At 43.9% G+C, this 21095-nt stretch overlaps 1 pseudogene; it reads left to right on the top strand.

The window, feature by feature from the left end:
* The first annotated feature begins 1186 nt into the window (after window positions 1-1186).
* Window positions 1187-21095, top strand: part of LOC110528988 (transmembrane and coiled-coil domains protein 2-like) — a 54212-nt pseudogene continuing 34303 nt past the window's right edge.

The raw sequence follows: 21095 nt of genomic DNA on the forward strand, positions 1-21095 counted from the left end.
GTCACCCAACATACAGTGTATTCAGACCCCTTGATATTTCCACATTTTGTTACGTTACAGCCTTATACTAAAATTGATTAAATAAATAAAAAATCCTCATCAATCTACACACAATACCGCATAATGAAAATGCGAGAACAGGTTTTTAGATATTTTGCAAATGTATTAATAATTAAAAACAGAAATACCTTATTTACATAAGTATTCAAACCCTTTGCTATGAGACTCAAAATTGAGCTCAGGTGCCTCCTGTTTCCATTGATGATCCTTGAGATGTTTCTACAACTTGATCAAGGCTAGCATGACAGAGACACTGGACCCACTCAAATTTGCCTTCCAATAGATCCACCAATAGATCCATGCCATTTCCATCGCTATTCACACGACCCTAACACATCTGGACAAGAGGAACACTATATGTGAGAATGCTGTTCATTGACTACAAATCAGCATTCAGCACTATTGTTCCCTCCAAGCTTGCTACCAAGCTCAGAGCCCTGGGTCTGGACTTTACCCTAAGCATCTGGATCCTGGACTTCCTGACAGGCAGACCACAGGCTGTGAGGATTGGCAACAACACTTCCTCCACACTGACTCTTAACATAGGGGCTCCCCAGGGGTGTGTCCTCAACCCTCTGCTGTACTCTCTTAGGGGCCCCCCAGGGGTCTCAGCCCTCTGCTGTACTCCCTGTTCAGCCACGATTGCGTGGCTTTGCACGACACCAACTCCATCATCAAGTTTGCTGACGACCCCACAGTTGTACACTTGATAACTAACAATGACAAGTCAGCCTATAGGGAGAAGTTAAGTGAACTGGCATTGTGGTGCGAGGACAACAACCTCTCCCTCAACATCAGCAAAACAAATTACTTGATTGACTTCAGGAAGCAAAGGAGGGAACACGGCCCAATCCACATCAAGAGGACTGCAGTAGAGTGTGTCAGCAGTTTTACGTTCCTCGGTGTCCACAGACGACTTGATATGGCCCAAAAACACCACCACTCTTGTCAAGATGGTTCAACAGCGCCTCTACTTCCTGATGCGGCTGATAAAATTTGGCATGCCATCCTGGGTCCTCTCCAAATGCTACTGCTTCACCATCGAGAGCGTCCTGACCGGTTGCATCAAGCCTGGTACAGGAATTGCTCCATCCACAACCGCAAGGCCCTCCAGCGGGTGGTGAAGATGGCCCAGTACATCACTGGGGCTATGTTCCCACCCATTCAGGACATCTATTTGAAACAGTGCCTGAGGAAGTCCCGCTGCATCATCAAGGACCACACACACTCCAGCCACGAGCTGTTCACTCCTTTGCATGAGGTCTGACACCAACAGGCTCAGAGAGAATTTATATCTACAAGCCATCATACTGCTGAACACTTGAACTTGACAGACCACCTGTACTGGCTCGCCACACCTTAGCGCACACACACACACACACACACACACACACACACACACACACACACACACACACACACACACACACACACACACACACACACACACACACACACACACACACACACACACTAACCCTAACCCACACCCCTACCCTATCCCTAACCTTAACCTTAACCCTATCCCAAAAACCTAACCTTAACCCTAAACCTAACCCTAGCTCCTAACCTTAAAACTAACCCTAGCTCCTAACTTTAACTCTAACCCTAAACCTAATTCTAACCCAGTACTAATTCTAACCTTAACTCTACACTCCCTAGAAGTAGCATTTGACCTTGTGGGGACCAACAAAATGTCCCCAGTTGGTCAAATGTAGTTTGTTTACTATTATTGTGGGGACTTCATGCTACACACTGCTGCATACCAGACTCTGATTTACTATTCTAAATCTGCACAATTTAAACACTTTCCCCCCAATCCCCCTTTCCTCAATACACGTGTAAATATTGGACTATAAATTGTGCCTTTCTGTGTTATACTTTAATAAAATGTTTATTCTATTCTACTGAGCCATTTACTTTATGTTCGTAATCTTATATTTTATTATTGTTGTTGCATTGCCAAGAATGAACCTGCAAGTAATCATTTCGTTGGATGGTGTATGCCATATGTATCCAGTGCATGTTACTCATAAAAATTTCAACTTTGTCACTGGTGAAAAGTGCAAGTCAGTTTCAGTTTGGGTGCAAAGGTCAAGAGCACAGAATGTCCTGATTCTGTATTCTGAGCTTTCGATTCCACAGTAATTCTTTGACTTTCTCTTCCTCTTACAACCACACACTCTTCTGTTCTGCCTCCAGGAAAATGGAGTAAACATGTGTCAGAGTCACAGTCAATGCTAGAGCTCCTCCCTGTAGTTGGCTGGAGAGAAACATATGGAGCATGCTGTTGTGTTTAGCTGTTCTTCGAGTTCCCTCGCATATTAGTGTGTATGTGTGTGTGCTCCTGAATTATGCAATATTCCAATGAAGGCAATCGTCCCCTAAACCCCATGACATTGAGTGAGTTAGTCGGTTCACATGGAATAAACTTAAACCAGAGAAAGCATGCAGCGACACACGCACACACCTATATAGTCTACAGCTGCTTGCATTGCCACCAAAACACACTATATATCTTGTGACACACATGCAAATTCACAGCGCCGACTCGTCCAAGTAGGAGAGGAAAGGCTGCCAGATTTGATCAAATGTTGATAATTTATTGTTCAGAATATATCTAATTCTTTCTAAGTGTACAGTGTTTGCCAATTTACTGAGCCATAATTTGGTAGAGGGCGCTTCCCTCCTTTTCCAAAACAACAAGATTATTTTTTTTGCCGAAATGAGACCGTAAGAGATTAGTTGTTTTTGGGGGTTGGTTAATCCGTTTAGGGACTCAGACACTCCTAGGATTATCAGAAGCGGGTCTGGGTCTATTGAAGTCTCCAAAACGTCAGAGAGGATCTCAAAAATTCCACACCAATAACCATGCAAGCTAGAGCATAGGGCAAAGCAGAGGAGTAGTGTACCCTGCGCAGCCTGACATTTATCACACATAGGGGATGTATCATGAAATATCCTATGCAGTTTAGTTTTGGAATAGTGTAATCTGTGTAATACCTTGAATTGTATGAGACAATGTCTGGAATTAATGGAGCATGTGTGGATATACTCCAAGCTCTCTTCCCAGTCTGTCACTGAAATGTCAGTCCCTAGTTCTTCCTCCCATTTTGCCTTAATGGCATCTGTAGAAGGTGTGCTAACAGATTGAAAAGCATCATATCAGCGATATCAGTTTGTCTGAGGTGGGGCATATTTTTATGCATCCGTCAAACATGGAAGGTTTAGCATTCCCAAATGTTGGGATGCCTTCTTTTTTTGTCGTGGTATCGTTTTAGTATTGTTTTGTTATCGTGATGATATTGAGTATTGTGATACTAAACCTGGTATCGGTATTGAAGTTAAAATGCTGGTATTGTGATAACACTAATTCTACTCCCCAACACCTTTTTTTTTTATGTTTTACCTTTATTTAACTAGGCAAGTCAGTTAAGAACAAATTCTTGTTTTCAATGACGGCCTGGGTTAACTGCCTGTTCAGGGGCAGAACGACAGATTTGTACCTTGTCAGCTTGGGGGTTTGAACTTGCAACCTTCCGGTTACTAGTCCAACGCTCTAACCACTAAGCTACTCTGCCGCCCCAACACCTCCAAACCAGTTAGCTAATTCTTTAACATGTCATCCCTATAGGATTCTTGTTACATGGCTTGTTCCACTAATTCATTCTCTCACACTCAGTCACACACACAACGCTCCGGCTTCTCACAAGAGGCCTTATTACCATCTTCCACTCTCCAGGCATGAAACAGTAGCTATTGTGACCTGGCCAGAACATAAGAGGATGGATCATGGAAAATATCAGCTGTGGTCAACTGTGGTTGCTACATACTGTAAGTCAAATCCTGCTCAGATAGCAATGTGTAATGTTATTCACCTCTAGTCCTTGGGCGCGTTCGAGTGCACACACAACTTGTAGGCACATGTCAGCACAACCTTTCAAAGTGTGTTGCATTATGGGATAAAAATTGTCCGACTTGTACCTACAAGTGACTGCATTAACCTTACAAAAATCATGTGATCTAACGTCATGAAGTGTTGACTGCAGTCGACTGCCAGTTTCTGCAGTTGCTCCTCACCAACTTCATCCTGCAGCCATCATCTGCATTGTGGGAGGCACTATTGTCAACCAATCACTAGGCTTTATTTGTTTGACTCACGCGAACGTGACCAAAGACATGACTGAAACAGGAACCAACTTTGCTGTGATTCATGTATACAGTGGATGATATATACAAATTAATGTGATGATTGAGGCTCTCTCTCACTAATTGTTATACAATGTTTGTGAGTGTGATATGGGGGTTGGAGACATTATAAAGAAAATATTTTATAAACAATGGCAACACTGCCATGTTGATATGAGCCTTGTTGATGGAAAAACAAATTAGTGTCCGACTTTCAGCTGTTTCAGATGCACGCTTTTCTGGTCTGCCCCGTTGACCTTGGCTCTGCATTGTGATTTTTTCATCTTTGGTGACCCAGGCAGATAAGGCCCATGTGTAGCTTGGCCTAGCCCTGGCCTGAACTCAATCCCGTCCCACTATGGGCCAACCAGAGTGCATCTGCTTTCACTAATGTTTCACACTCACTCCAACCCGCATTGGAATTTTGCGTCACAAAAGTAAATCCATATGCAGAGTGTGAAAAGCACAAAATAGGACAACATTGAGTTTAGTGTCGCACTCTCTCCGTCCAGCCAATATGGATACCAGAGTGGGCACTCACTGGATCCTCACTTATAGAGCTGGGTGGTATACCGTATTTGACTGTATAACAGTTTGGGTTTTTACGTTACCTTCTATAACGGTATTTCAATGTTTGGTTTGTGAAATGTGATACGTTTTTATAGTTTACTCCGTTTGCTACTTGCAAGTCTCTCTCTCTCCCCGTCCTCCTGCATGCCCCTTCCCACACCAGGCCCTGCCCCATGTCACTCAAGAGAGCATGCTTTTGCTCAACCAAGGAGACAAGAGTACTTCACTTGTCGTTCACTCTACAGTCTGCCTGGTCATATGCAACAAGATGTTGATGCACCGATGCTTGTTTCATAGCATTCTATAATTACACTATTAGTTTGTGTAGCTATCTTAATGTTAGTTTGTAGTTTCTTAGCAAGTGTGGCTAAAATAACATTGTGTTAGCCGCTAATGCTAATTGCTAGTTAGCTAGCTAGCTAGCTAAATTCAATCAGAGTCAAAGCAAATGTAGCTAGCTTACAGCATGATACCAGTGCTAGTAGGCCTAGATCAGCATGTTGTTTGTGCAACAGTATTTTCTAAATCAGAAAGGAATAGGCAAAGCATGAATATGTTAGCTAGAGAGTTAGCTAGCTAGCTAACTACTCCATACTGAAAAATAATATATATATATATAAAAAATGGAATTCTATTTAAATATGTTGGGAAAATGTATTTTTAAAATATATAAATAAGTAGAAAATATATACAGTACCAGTCAAGTTTGGACACACCTTCTCATTCAATGGTTTTCCTTTATTTTTACGATTTTCTACATTGTAGAATAATAGTGAAGACATCAACACTATGAAATAACACACATGGAATCTTGTAGTAATCAAAAAAGTGTTAAACAAATCAAAATATATTTTATATTTGAGATTCTTCAAGTAGCCACCCTTTGCCGTGATGACAGCTTTGCACACTCTTGGAATTCTACAAACCAGCTTCAAGAGGTGCCTGGAATGTATTTCAATTAACAGGTGTGCCTTGTTAAAAGTTAAATAGGGGAATTTCTTTCCTTCTTAATGCATTTGAGCCAATCAGTTGGTCTGTGACAAGGTATGGGTGGGATACAGAAGATAGCCCTATTTAGTAGAAGACCAAGTCCATTATATGTCAAAAACAGCTCAAATAAGCAAAGAGAAATTACAGTCCATCATTACTTTAAGACATGAAGGCCAGTCAATGCAGAAACTTTCAAGAACTTTTAAAGTTTCTTCAAGTGCAGTCGCAAAACTATCAACTGGCTGGTTATCAAATCAAATCAAATCACATTTATTTATATAGCCCTTCGTACATCAGCTGATATCTCAAAGTGCTGGAACAGAAACCCAGCCTAAAACCCCAAACAGCAAGCAATGCAGGTGTAGAAGCACGGTGGCAAGGAAAAACTCCCTAGAAAGGCCAAAACCTAGGAAGAAACCTAGAGAGGAACCAGGCTATGTGGGGTGGCAGTCCTCTTCTGGCTGTGCCGGGTGGAGATTATAACAGAACATGGCCAAGATGTTCAAATGTTCATAAATGACCAGCACGGTCAAATAATAATAATCACAGGCAGAACAGTTGAAACTGGTGCAGCAGCACGGCCAGGTGGACTGGGGACAGCAAGGAGTCATCATGTCAGGTAGTCCTGAGGCATGGTTTTAGGGCTCAGGTCCTCCGAGAGAGAGAAAGAAAGAGAGAAAGAGAATTAGAGAGGGCATACTTAAATTCACACAGGACACCGGATAGGACAGTAGAAGTACTCCAGATATAACAAACTGACCCTAGCCCCCCGACACATAAACTACTGCAGCATAAATCCTGGAGGCTGAGACAGGAGGGGTCAGGAGACACTGTGGCCCCATCCGAGGACACCCCCGGACAGGGCCAAACAGGAAGGATATAACCCCACCCACTTTGCCAAAGCACAGCCCCCACACCACTAGAGGGATATCTTCAACCACCAACTTACCATCCTGAGACAAGACCGAGTATAGCCCACAAAGATCGGCACCGCCACGGCACAACCCAAGGGGGGGCGCCAACCCAGACATGAAGATCACATCAGGGATTCAAGGGGTCACTCAAGTGACGCACCCCTCCTAGGGACGGTATGAAAGAGCCCTAGTAAGCCAGTGACTCAGCCCCTGTAAATGGGGCCGGCAGGATAGAACAGCAACGTCTGGTAAGACAAGGGGCGGCGGACTATGTATTTTTGTAAATAACAGCTGGTGCACGATATCTAACAAAGGCTCGAGCTATTGCTCACCTGAGGTAGAGTATCTCATGATAAACTGTAGACCACACTACCTACCTAGAAAGTTTTCATCTGTATTTTTCGTAGCTGTTTTACATACCACCACAGTCAGAGGCTGGCACTAAGACAGCATTGAATGAGTTATTTCCGCCATAAGCAAACAAGAAAACGCTCCCCCAAAGGCGGCGCTCTTAGTAGCCGGGGACTTTAATACAGAGAAACGTAAATCTGTTTTACCAAATTTCTATCAGCATGTTAAATGTGCAACCAGAGGAAAATAAACTCTGGACCACCTTTACAAACAGAGAAGCATACAAAGCTCTCCCTCGCCCTCCATTTGTCAAATCTGACCATAATTCTATCCTCCTGATTCGTGCTTACAAGCAAAAATTAAAGCAGGAAGCACCAGTAACTAGATCAATAAAAAAGTGGTCAGATGAAGCAGATGCTAAACTACAGGAATGTTTTGCTAGCACAGACTGGAATATGTTCCGGGATTCCTCCGATCGCTTTGAGGAGTACACCACATCAGTCATTGGCTTCATCAATATGTGCATCGATGACGTCGTCCCCACAGTGACTGTACGTACATACCCAAACCAGAAGCCATGGATTACAGGCAACATCCGCACTGTGCTAAAGGCTAGAGCTGCCGCTTTCAAGGAGCGAGACTCAAACACGGAAGCTTATAAGAAATTCTGATATGCCCTCCGACGAACCATCAAACAGGCAAAGCGTCAATACAGGACTAATATCGAATCATACTACACCGGCTCTGACGCTCGTCGAATGTGGCAGGGCTTACAGACTACAAAGGGAAGCACAGCCGAGAGCTGCCCAGTGACACGAGCCTACCAGACAAGCTAAACTACTCCTATGCTCGCTTTGAAGCAAATAACACTGAGAGCACCAGCTGTTCTGGAAGACCGTGTGCTCACGCTCTCCGCAGCCAATGTAAGTAAGACCTTAAAACAGGTCAACATTCACAAGGCCGCAGGGCCAGACAGATTCCCAGGACGTGTGAGCATGTTCTGACCAACTGGCAAGTGTCTTCACTGACATATTTAACCTCTCCCTGTCTGAGTCTGTAATACTAACAAGTTTTAAGCAGACCACCTTAGTGCCTGTGCCCAAGAACACTAAGGTAACCTGCCTAAATGATTATCGACCCGTAGCACTCATGTCTATTGCCATGAAGTGCTTCGAAAGGCTGGTCATGGCTCACATCAACACCATTATCCCAGAAACACTAGACCCACTCACAAATTGCACTCCACACTGCCATTTCCCACCTGGAAAAAAGGAACACCTATGTAAGAATGCTATTCATTGACTACAACTCAGTGTTCAACACCATAGTGCCCTCAAAGCTCATCAATAAGCTAAGGACTCTGGGACTAAATACCTCCCTCTGCAACTGGGTCCTGTACTTCCTGACGGGCCGCCCCCAGGTGGTAAGGGTAGGTAACAACACATCCACCATGGTGATCCGCAACACAGGGACCCCTCAGGGGTGCGTGCTCAGTCCACTCCTGTACTCCCTGTTCACTCATGACTGCACGGCCAGGCACGACTCCAACGCCATCATTAAGTTTGCCGATGACACAACAGTGGTAGGCCTGATAACCGACAATGACGAGACAGCCTATAGGGAGGAGGTCAGAGACCTGGCCGTGTGGTGCCAGGACAACAACCTCTCCCTCAACGTGATCAAGACAAAGGAGATGATTGTGGACTACAGGAAAAAGAGGACCAAGCACACCCCCATTCTCATTTATAGGGCTGCAGTGGAGCAGGTTGAGAGCTTCAAGTTCCTTGGTGTCCACATCACCAACAAACTAACATGGTCCAAGCACACCAAGCCAGTCGTGAAGAGGGCACAACAAAACTTATTCCCCCTCAGGAGACTGAAAAGATTTGGCATGGATCCTCAGATCCTCAAAATGTTCTAGAGCTGCACCATCGAGAGCACTGGTTGTATCACTGCCTGGTGTGGCAACTGCTCAGCCTCCGACCACATGGCACTACAGAGGGTAGTGCAAACGGCCCAGTACATCACTGGGGCCAGGCTTCCTACCATCCAGGACCTCTATACCAGGCAGTGTCAGAAGAAGGCCCTAAAAATGGCAAAATACTCCAGCCACCTTGGTCATAGACCGCACGGCAAGTGGTATCGGAGCGCCAAGTCTAGGTCCAAGAGGCTTCTGAACAGCTTCTAACTCCAAGCCAAAAGACTCCTGAACACCTAATCAAATGGTTACCCAGACTATTTGCAATGCCAGCCCCCCCCCCCCCTTTTACACCACTGCTACTCTCTGTTGTTATCATCTATGCATAGTTACTTTAATAACTCTACCTACATGTACATATGACCTCAACTAACTAGTGCCCCCGCACATTGACTCTGTATATATTCTCGCTATTTTATTTCTGCTCTTTCGTTACTTGTTACTTTTATTTCTCATTCTTATCCTGATTTTTTTTAACTGCATGTTTGGATTGTTGGTTAGGGGCTCCTAAGTAAGCCTTTCACTGTAAGGTTGTATGTGCCTAATAAAATTTGATTTGAATTGAAAAACCATCAAGCGATGTGATGAAACTGCCTCTCATGAGGACCACCACAGGACAGGAAGACCCAGAGTTACCTGAGCTGCAGAGGATAAGTTCGTTAGAGTTACCAGCCTCAGAAATTGCAGCCCAAATAAATGCTTCACAGAGTTCAAGTAACAGACACATCTCAACATCAACTGTTTAGAGGGGACTGCGTGAATCGGGCCATTGTGGTCAAATTGCTGCAAAGAAACCACTACTAAAGGACACCAATAATAAGAAGAGACTTGCTTGAGCCAAGAAACACGAGCAATGAATGAGTCCAAATTTGAGATTTTTGGTTCCAAACACCGTGTTTTTGTGAAATGCAGAGTAGGTGAACGGATGTTCTCTGTATGTGTGGTTCCCACCGTGAAGCATGGAGGAGGAGGTGTGATGGTGTGGGTGTGCTTTTCTGGTGACACTGTCATTGATTTATTTAGAATTCAAGGCACACTTAACCAGCATGGCTACCACAGCATTGTGCAGCGATACGCCATCCCATCTGGTTTATGCTTAGTGGGACTATCATTTGTTTTTCAAAGGGACAATGACTGAACACACCACCACACCACCTCCAGGCGGTGTAAGGGCTATTTGACCAAGAAGGAGAGTGATGGAATGCTGCATCAGATGACCTGATGACATAAAAATACATTAGGTGTTTATTTGGAAAAAGACACTTGAATGTAGAACATGTCTTTAAATATATAAAAAATACATATAAAAATATATTTTTACAGAGCTGTCAATCACAATTTTAAATGTTCACAAGCGCCGACCCCAACCCTGCCTCCAAATGACAGAGCAGTCGTTACAATTTAAGGTAAGAATTGTTTTGAAAATTAAAGTTGAGTAGAGTTCAGTTGAGTTTATGTTATTATGTATTAGATATCATTTTTATTGCCAAACCTATTGTTAAATGTTCTTGGCTAGCCAAGCAATGTGTTGCTTGCTTGCTAACGATTACTGCGAGTTGGGTGTCTCTGATAGAACTGGCTAGCTAGCTAGCTAGATTATTTATAGCAAATGTATTTAAATGTATTTGCATTTTTCCCTCCTGATGCTCCTTCTGGTCTGGAGCCTCAGCTGCCTATAGACAGGCCCCAGTCAATAGAAGTAGTATTTTGTAATATTTAGCTAGCTAGCTCCCAATTACATTTAAATGTGTTCATGAACATTAACCCCTTATTTATTCTTAATCTTGTGTGGAAGTGTTTCACTATCTCTCTTTCTCTGCATTATCCGCAGGGTAACTGTCAAATTGTGAGTCTGAAAATGGACACTGGAGGTGAAGAAATCTGCATCAATTTGATGTTCAAAGACGTTATTTTAAAATACAGATGTTAAGTGCACAGAGGCAATTTGTACATTAGATTTTGTGTTTCAGATGTAAATATCCTTCCAGTGACTCCCCTGCCACAATTCAACAATGGACCAAGTTATCTGAGCAAAAATAACACTCTTTAAGTTCAGTCATGAGTCATTCCATCAAACTTCTCAAAGTATACCATAGCATGCTATTGTGATTTAGAGCTGAACTTTGTGTTTGTGTGTGTGTGTGTGAGAGAGAGAGAGAGGAGTCCTATGCAGGGAAGCCAGTAAACAACATCAATAACATTTCTTTATTTTATTTGTCAAACAAAGTGAGTGAATTCTCTGTCCAATCAATGACTTTAGTTGACTGATAAAGTGGTGAGCATGTATAGTGAAAGAGCAGACAGACACTGCAGTCAATACAGAGTGAGATAAGTGAAGCACCATGCCTCCCAGGGTATGGAAGGAGAGGGGAAGCAGGGGGAAGACAAGGGATTTGTGAGACTTCTCAATAAGTTTTTGGCAGCTTTTCTCAGACCTCCCAACTTGTTCCTCAGACCAATGTCACAATCCTGACATTCCCCTGCTCTGAATAATGTCATCGCCAAGGCAAACCTTTGGCGGACAGGAAAGCCGACCTGCCGACTCGGCAGACCCCCTTATGGAAGGCATGCGAGTATATGAGTAAACAGGAGGGTAAAAATATCTGTGCAACTAAATATAGCTAGCTGGCCCTTTACGCAGCACTTGACATAAATCTGAATGGAAGAGTGCACTGAAGTGCTGGTGTGTGGCAATGTGTGCTACAGGCCAAGGCTAGGTCAACAAGACAACGTTCAGCAACTTCTGCCCTAACAACCTGAGCAAGACAAGTCTGCAATTCACATGTTCGATTCTCTCCTCCAAAAGAGAGAGAGTGTGTGTGTGTGTGTGTGTGTGTGTGTGTGTGTGTGTGTGTGTGTGTGTGTGTGTGTGTGTGTGTGTGCGTGTATAATTGCTCGTGTATGGCCTGCAGATGAATGTCATTGCAATGTGCATCTCTGTCCCACTCTGTCCGGAGTGTATCGATGTGACTGGTGATGAGTTTAGTCTGTATGCTGGTGTCCACCCCTCACTGATAGGGTAATTGTGTGAGTGGTTGATTGTTATAGCGGTAATTGATTTGGTGTAATATTGCTTTATTGTGTTTGTATTACTGTCTACTAATGTCAGTGACACGTGTTGTGCACAGTGGGCATATGCAGAGGGTGGTAGTTTGTATGTGTCAGTGTTGTTCTGTCTATAGGTGAGTCTACCTGCTTAGATACTCACCTGCTGAGGTCTCAGATACATGAGATTTCAACCACATTACACAGTGTTTGTATGTGTTTATGGGTGTTTTCGAAGAATGTGTGTCTGTGTTTGTGTGTGTCAGTGAACCACTTTGTAAATATGCATGATGGTGATTTGTGAGTGGGTGCAGGGATGTCTGGTGTGGTCCCATGCAGTGGTAGTGGGGTACTGCAGTGTTTCGCTGGCCCTCTGTGCACAAGAAGAGGTGTGCACGTGTTTCTGCAGAGATCAGTGAGAGAAAACAGCACCCTGCCTGCAGCCCCAAAACTCCCTTTCCTCCCTTTCTCTCTTTCTTTCTATCCCTCCCCGGTTCTCTATCAAACATCCACTATTTTTCTCCCTCTGCTTCCTCTCCCTCCTTGTATCCATCTGATTCTCTCTCATTCTCACACAGACTTCATGTCTCATCTGTCATCCATCCAGATCCAGCAGTCATTCTCTCCTCTTCTCCATCCATCCTTTTCTCTTTATAGTATTATGTGACACATTCAGCTGCTCATCTTCTATATGACTGTTCCTTTCGTTTTCTCCTCCATTATCTCTTTATTCGTTGAGTTTCTTTTTAGTTTCCCCTTACACTTGTACACACACACACACACCTTACACCTTACACTCACACACACCAAACCCCATCAGCATTCAACATATCATTGCTCTGCGTCACTAAAGGTCAATATGTTCCTCTCAAAGTGGTGACTAAGTCAAGCCTCATCACTTACTTCTTTCACACATACATTCTCTCATCCCTTCCCTTCCCTCCCCTGCTCTCTTTCTCTCCAACACTCTCTCCATCATCACAAGCACCCTCCTTCTCCTCTCTGACTCTCTCTGCTGCAGTGTGGAAATTTCCAAGCAGAGCCCTGCAGTGTCTGGGCAGGGAACGAGGGAGGGAGGGAGAGGAGGAGAGTGAGAGAGAGTGGGTGAAGGATGAGGCTGCTACCTGACACAGAGCATGGCTAACCTATGCTTCTCTAGTGAAGGACGTAGTCACCCAGCCAATGTCTCAGCTTCTCTAGCACACAGTGGAAAAATACAGACACAGAGAGAAAGAGAAAGGGTACAGAAAGTCACCTTGTAGTAAACACACACACACACACACACACGCCAGACATGTCCTCAGAGCTCGATAACCACAATTTCTATAAACAGACATAAACAGATATAGCATGCGCACACAGTGAAATGATACAATCTGAATTTATAACCAGAAATTAAAATGGTAGCCTGAACTGAGCCACTAGAACAGGGGGTTCTCAATCGTGTAAATACCAAGGTCAAGTATTCTAGGCTATCGTTCCCATTAACGTCCTTTACATTCTCTGACCCCTTATAATGCTTTGATAAGCCTGTGTAATAAAAACTTTTCCCTATACAGATGTAGGATCTTAATTTGAGCCAATTTGCTACAGCAGGGAAATAATCCTGCAAGAACAGTAAATGTGAATTATTATGTGGATTATATATAATTAGACATTTTTGAAGGGCTTGATAGAGTTTTTGTTAAGGCAAATCAAGTCTGCCTTTTCAAAGTGAAAATTACAAACTTTAGAAGCCTTTTTACAACTAAAATATACTACAAGTTTGCTGTGCAGGAAAATTCTCAGCAACAAAAGAGTGATTAAATGAAGATCCTACATCTGTATTGACACACTGAGTGAGGGACTCGTCTCTAGAAATTCCTGGGAGCCAGAATAGAATGGAGAAGAATTTCTGCCCACATAACAGGGCTCTCCTCCCAACCCACAGCCACAGCCTCAGTCCCAAGCTCAGCCCCATGCCTAGCCTTACCCTCAGCCCCATGCCTAGCCTTACCCTCAGCCCCAGGCTCAGACCCAGCCTTCAGATCAATAACATTACAACATAGGAGGGTGACTGGCTGGTTTTGCTGTACCCCGTAAGGACAGAGCAGTAGTTGTATAAGGACGTATAAGGAAGTGTGTGTGAGGGAGAGAGCTGGGGTTCGATGGCCTGAGTCAGTAGTGGAGTGGGACACTGCAGAGGCTCCTGTGGCGCAGGACGAGTCTGACACACACTCCCTCCGCTGGAAACGTCACACACTCATCATGCACACTCACGCACGCACACACGCATGCGCACACACAAGCCGTTTGATGACACTCAAACTCTCATACAGTTGCCCACACACAGTTTGACATTAGAATATCATCTACAGATTTAGGATCTTAATACGATCACTCTTTTGCTGCTGAGAGTTTTCCTGCACAGCAGGAAATGCAAACTTGTAGTGTATTCAATGTTTAAAAAAGGCTTCTAAAGTTTGTAATATCCACTGAAAAAATGTAAACTCCTACAAAAAAATGTCCATTCATTATAGTCCACATAGCAAACAGACTTATATTAAGATCATACAGTACAATCCCATATGCATTCCCTGGTCTCTTGTTAGGGTCTTGTACAAAAACGGTTGAGCAACACGTGCAAACACCATTGTGTGTGTGTGTGTGTGTGTGTGTGTGTGTGTGTGTGTGTGTGTGTGTGTGTGTGTGTGTGTGTGTGTGTGTGTGTGTGTGTGTGTGTGTGTGTGTGTGTGTGTGTGTGTGTGTGTGTGTGTGTGTGTGTGTGTGGAGCGAGGGAGAAGGAGCGAGGGAGAGAGAATGAGTGTTAGAGAGAAGGAGTGAGACAGAGATAGGGTAAGACAAGGGTAAACACTCATCCTTGACCACACCTGATCGATATTGTGTACCTGTCACTATCAACACATTTCTATTTCCTGCAACAGTCTGGGTGTGTTTGTATGTGTGTGTATCTGGGCTCTCTTTCTCCTTGACCTGGGCTAACGCACTCACGTTCCTCTCTCTCTCTCTCTGTATTTTTGTGTGTGTGTGACTGTCTGTCTTCCTCTGCCCACCAATGTCTGTTATGTAAGGGTGACCATTGAGTCCCCACCAGACCATATAGGCTGAGAACTAGTCAAACACAAGGCCTATTTGAATAAACTACTCCGTCTCTGCATACCCTCTTTAGCTTTAGCCTGTCTGACTCTAAATGGCTGTTGGATTATGGCCAGGTTACATAACTGTGACCTCTTAGGCTTTGCCCGCCACCACCACTACCATCACAGCTTAATCCCTCAGATTAAGAGAGGGAGCGAACAAAAGGAGGACAGAGAGAAAAATAGAGATAGATGTGTAGGGAGAGGTTGTTTGGCTGCCAAGGAGTAGCAGGCATTTGGCCCAGTCACTCTCTCAGAGAACGCAGACTGGCTGAGAACAAAAGAGGACAGCAGATTGGGGGCATGCCAACCACAGAGGAGAGAGAAGGGTTTAGCTTCTTAACATATGCACACCTTTCTCAATGAGTGTTAAACTACAGAGTTTGGCTCAGACAGTGCAACTGTGCAATGCCATAACGGTGGTGATGAGTCAAGTATTCAACTAACAAGTAGCTTTTGCAACAAAGTGAGATAAAACGCTCTGCCATCCTCCACACTGGGCCTCTCCACATCCCCATACGTACACTCTGGAGGGACGTAGACAGCACAAGAACTGGAACAGCCCTCTACAGACACAGGGGAAAGGAACTGAGGAACTATTAATGAGAATAGAAAGGAGCAACCCTGAAACTTTGAGAGTCTTGAGAGCCGGAGGGAAGGAGGGAGGGAAGGAAGGAAGGAGGGGGGGGACTGTAACCTTCAGTTGGAGTGCTAAAAGCAGCTTGAGTGTTTAATAGGAGAGAAAGAGAGGCAGTGCTAGATAATGAGAGGACATGCTGACTTGGAGAGGGTGGCTGAAAAATAGCAGAGGGAGAGAGAGAGGGAGTGGGAAAGGAGAGCACAGACTTACTGCTGAAAGAGTAAATATCATTATTTTAGTGTCTGTATGTCATCCTCTGAACATCATCAGTGACAACCTCTCCTCCTTTCCAGTTACCACTCTCCAACAACAACATCTTCTGGCCAGCCAACTTTCCCCTCCATCTCTCTCTGTATAGATGTCAAATCAAATCAAATGTATTTATTTAAAGAGGACATCAGCTGATATATCAAAGTGCTGTACAGAAACCCAGCCTAAAACCCCAAACAGCAAGCAATGCAGGTGTAGAAGCACGGTGGCTAGGAAAAAAACCCTAGAAAGGCAATAACCTAAGAAGAAACCTAGAGAGGAACCAGGCTATGAGGGGTGGCCAGTCCTCTTCTGGCTGTGCCGGATGGAGATTATAACAGAACATGGCCAAGATGTTCAAATGTTCATAAATGACCAGCATGGTCAAATAATAGTAATCACAGTGAACAAGTCAGGGTTCCTTAGCCGCTGGCAGAACAGTTGAAACTGGAGCAGCAGCACGGCCAGGTGGACTGGGGACAACAAGGAGTCATCATGCCAGGTAGTCCTGAGGCATGGTCCTAGGACTCAGGTCCTCCGAGAGAGAGAAAGAAAGAGAGAATTAGAGAGAGCATACATACATTTACATAGGACACCGGATAAGACAGGAGAAATACTCCAGATATAACAGACTGATCCTAGGAGGCTGAGACAGGAGGGGTCGGGAGACACTGTGGCCACATCTGACGATACCACCGGACAGGGCCAAACAGGCAGGATATAACCCCACCCACTTTGCCAAAGTACAGCCCCAACACCACTAGAGGGATACAGTGCCTTGCAAAAGTATTCGGCCCCCTTGAACTTTGCGACCTTTTGCCACATTTCAGGCTTTAAACATAAAGATATAAAACTGTATTTTTTGGGACACAATCATGAAGTGGAACGACATTTATTGGATATTTCAAACTTTTTTAACAAATCAAAAACTGAAAAATTGGGCGTGCAAAATTATTCAGCCCCCTTAAGTTAATACTTTGTAGCGCCACCGTTTGCTGCGATTACAGCTGTAAGTCGCATGGAGTATGTCTCTATCAGTTTTGCACATCGAGAGACTGAAATTTCTTCCCATTCCTCCTTGCAAAACAGCTCGAGCTCAGTGAGGTTGGATGGAGAGCATTTGTGAACAGCAGTTTTCAGTTCTTTCCACAGATTCTCGATTGGATTCAGGTCTGGACTTTGACTTGGCCATTCTAACACCTGGATATGTTTATTTTTGAACCATTCCATTGTAGATTTTGCTTTATGTTTTGGATCATTGTCTTGTTGGAAGACAAATCTCCGTCCCAGTCTCAGGTCTTTTGCAGACTCCATCAGGTTTCCTTCCAGAATGGTCCTGTATTTGGCTCCATCCATCTTCCCATCAATTTTAACCATCTTCCCTGTCCCTGCTGAAGAAAAGCAGGCCCAAACCATGATGCTGCCACCACCATGTTTGACAGTGGGGATGGTGTGTTCAGGGTGATGAGCTGTGTTGCTTTTACGCCAAACAAAACGTTTTGCATTGTTGCCAAAAAGTTCAATTTTGGTTTCATCTGACCAGAGCACCTTCTTCCACATGTTTGGTGTGTCTCCCAGGTGGCTTGTGGCAAACTTTAAACTACACTTTTTATGGATATCTTTAAGAAATGGCTTTCTTCTTGCCACTCTTCCATAAAGGCCAGATGTGTGCAATATACGACTGATTGTTTGTTGTCCTATGGACAGAGTCTCCCACCTCAGCTGTAGATCTCTGCAGTTCATCCAGAGTGATCATGGGCCTCTTGGCTGCATCTCTGATCAGTCTTCTCCTTGTATGAGCTGAAAGTTTAGAGAGACGGCCAGGTCTTGGTAGATTTGCAGTGGTCTGATACTCCTTCCATTTCAATATTATCGCTTGCACAGTGCTCCTTGGGATGTTTAAAGTTTGGGAAATCTTTTTGTATCCAAATCCGGCTTTAAACTTCTTCACAACAGTGTCTCGGACCTGCCTGGTGTGTTCCTTGTTCTTCATGATGCTCTCTGCGCTTTTGACTGACCTCTGAGACTATCACAGTGCAGGTGCATTTATACGGAGACTTGATTACACACAGGTGGATTGTATTTATCATCATTAGTCATTTAGGTCAACATTGGATCATTCAGAGATCCTCACTGAACTTCTGGAGAGAGTTTGCTGCACTGAAAGTAAAGGGGCTGAATAATTTTGCACGCCCAATTTTTCAGTTTTTGATTTGTTAAAAAAGTTTGAAATATCCAATAAATGTCGTTCCACTTCATGATTGTGTCCCACTTGTTGTTGATTCTTCACAAAAAAATACAGTTTTATATCTTTATGTTTGAAGCCTGAAATGTGGCAAAAGGTCGCAAAGTTCAAGGGGGCCGAATACTTTTGCAAGGCACTGTATCTTCAACCACCAACTTACCATCTTGAGACAAGGCCTAGTATGGCCCACAAAGATCTCTGCCACGGCACAACCCAAGGGGGAAGGGCGCCAACCCAGACAGGAAGACCACGTCAGTGACTCAACCCACTCAAGTGACGCACCCCTCCTAGGGATGGCATGGAAGAGCACCAGTAAGCCAGTACCTCAGTCCCTGTAATAGGGTTAGAGGCAAGGAATCCCAGTGGAGAGAGGGGAACCGGCCAGGCAGACACAGCAAGGGTGGTCCGTTGGTCGAGTGCCTTTCCGTTCACCTTCACACTCCTGGGCCAGACTACACTCAATCATAGGACCTACTGAAGAGATGAGTCTTCAATAAAGACTTATAGGTTGAGACCGAGTCTGCGTCTCTCACATGGGTAGGCAGACCATTCCATAAAAATGGAGCTCTATAGGAGAAAGCCCTGCCTCCAGCTGTTTGCTTAGAAAATCTAGGGACAATTAGGAGGCCTGCGTCTTGTGACCGTGGCGTATGTGTAGGTATGTGTGGCAGGACCAAATCGGAAAAGATAGGTAGGAGAAAGCCCATGTAATGCTTTGTAGGTTAGCAGTAAAACCTTAATCAGCGCTTGCCTTAACAGGAAGCCAGTGTAGGGAGGCTAACACTGGAGTAATATGATCAAATGTTTTGGTTCTAGTCAGGATTCTAGCAGCCGTATTTAGCACTAACTGAAGTTTATTTAGTGCTTTATCCGGGTAGCCGGAAAGTAGAGCATTGCAGTAATCTAACCTAGAAGTAACAAAAGCATGGATTCATTTCTCTGCATCATTTTTGGACAGAAAATGTCTGATTTTTGCAATGTTACTTAAATGGAAAAAAGCTGTCCTTGAAACAGACTTGATATGTTCGTCAAAAGAGAGATCAAGGTCCAGAGTAACGCCGAGGTCCTTCACAGTTTTATTTGAGACAACTGTACAGCCATCAATATTAATTGTCAGATTCAACAGAAGATCTCTTTGTTTCTTGGGACCTAGAACAAGCATCCCTGTTTTGTCCGAGTTTAAAAGTAGAAAGTTTGCAGCCATCCACTTCCTTATGTCTGAAACACAGGCTTCCAGCGAGGGCAATTTTGGGGCTTCACCCTGTTTCATTGAAATGTACAGCTGTGTGTCATCCACATAGCAGTGAAAGTCAACATTATGTTTTTTCGAATTACATCCCCCAAGAGGTAAAATATTTTGTGAAAACAATAGTGGTACTAAAGCGAAACCTTGAGGAACACCGAAATTTACAGTTGATTTGTCAGACAAAACAGACAAAACATTTACAGGGACAAACTGATATCTTTCCGACAGATAAGATCTAAACCAGGCCATAACTTGTCCGTGTAGACCAATTTGGGTTTCCAATCTCTCCAAAAGAATGTGGTGATCGATGGTATCAAAAGCAGCACTAAGGTCTAGGAGCACGAGGACAGATGCAGAGCCTCGGTCAAGACAGGCTTTATTACTGCCAATTTTTGTGAGTTTGGTATCCGGTGGATAGAGAGACGATTATTATGTTCAACATAGGAGGGCGAAGCACAGGAAGCAGCTCTTTCAGTAGTTTAGTTGGAATAGGGTCCAGTATGCAGCTTGAAGGTTTAGAGGCCATGATTATTTTCATAATTTTGTCAAGAGATATAGTACTAAAACACTTGCGTGTCACCCTTGATCCTATGTCCTGGCAGAGTTGTGCAGACTCCGGACAACTGAGCTTTGGAGGAATACGTAGATTTAAAGAGGAGCCATCCTCTCTTGGGGAATGTTGCTTTTTAGTTAGCTTTGTGACAGTATCAAAAAGACATTTCGGATTGTTCTTATTTTCCTCAATTAAGTTGAAAAATAGGATGATCGAGCAGCAGTGAGAGCTCTTCGATACTGCACGGTACTGTCTTTCCAAGATAGTCGGAAGACTTCCAGTTTGGTGTGGCGCCATTTCCGTTCCAATTTTCTGGAAGCTTGCTTCAGAGCTCAGGTATTTTCTGTATACCAGGAAGCTAGTTTCTTATGACAAATGTTTTTAGTTTTTAGGGGTGCAACTGCATCTAGGGTATTGTGCAAGGTTAAATTGAGTTCCTCAGTTAGGTGTTTAAGAATTTGTCTGAGAATTTATAGCTCCTTGGTTGGGGTCTGAGCAGATTATTTTTTGCGATTGCAAACGTAATAAAATGGTGGTCCGATAGTCCAGGATTATGAGGAAAAACATTAAGATCCACAACATTTATTCCATGGGACAAAACTAGGTCCAGAGTATGACTGTGGCAGTGAGTAGGTCCGGAGTCATGTTGGACAAAACCCACTGAGTCGATGATGGCTCCGAAAGCCTTTTGGAGTGGGTCTGTGGACTTTTCCATGTGAATATTAAAGTCACCAAAAATGAGAATATTATCTGCTATGACTACAAGGTCCGATAGGAATTCAGGGAACTCAGTGAGGAACGCTGTATATGGCCCAGGAGGTCTGTAAACAGTAGCTATAAAAGTGATTGAGTAGGCTGCATAGATTTCATGACTAAAAGCTCAAAAGATGAAAACGTTTTTTTGTTTGTTTTGTAAATTGAAATTTGCT

This window comes from Oncorhynchus mykiss, chromosome 7 (assembly GCF_057628025.1).
Source record: "Oncorhynchus mykiss isolate SJ-2025 chromosome 7, ASM5762802v1, whole genome shotgun sequence".
Lineage (NCBI taxonomy): Eukaryota > Metazoa > Chordata > Actinopteri > Salmoniformes > Salmonidae > Oncorhynchus > Oncorhynchus mykiss.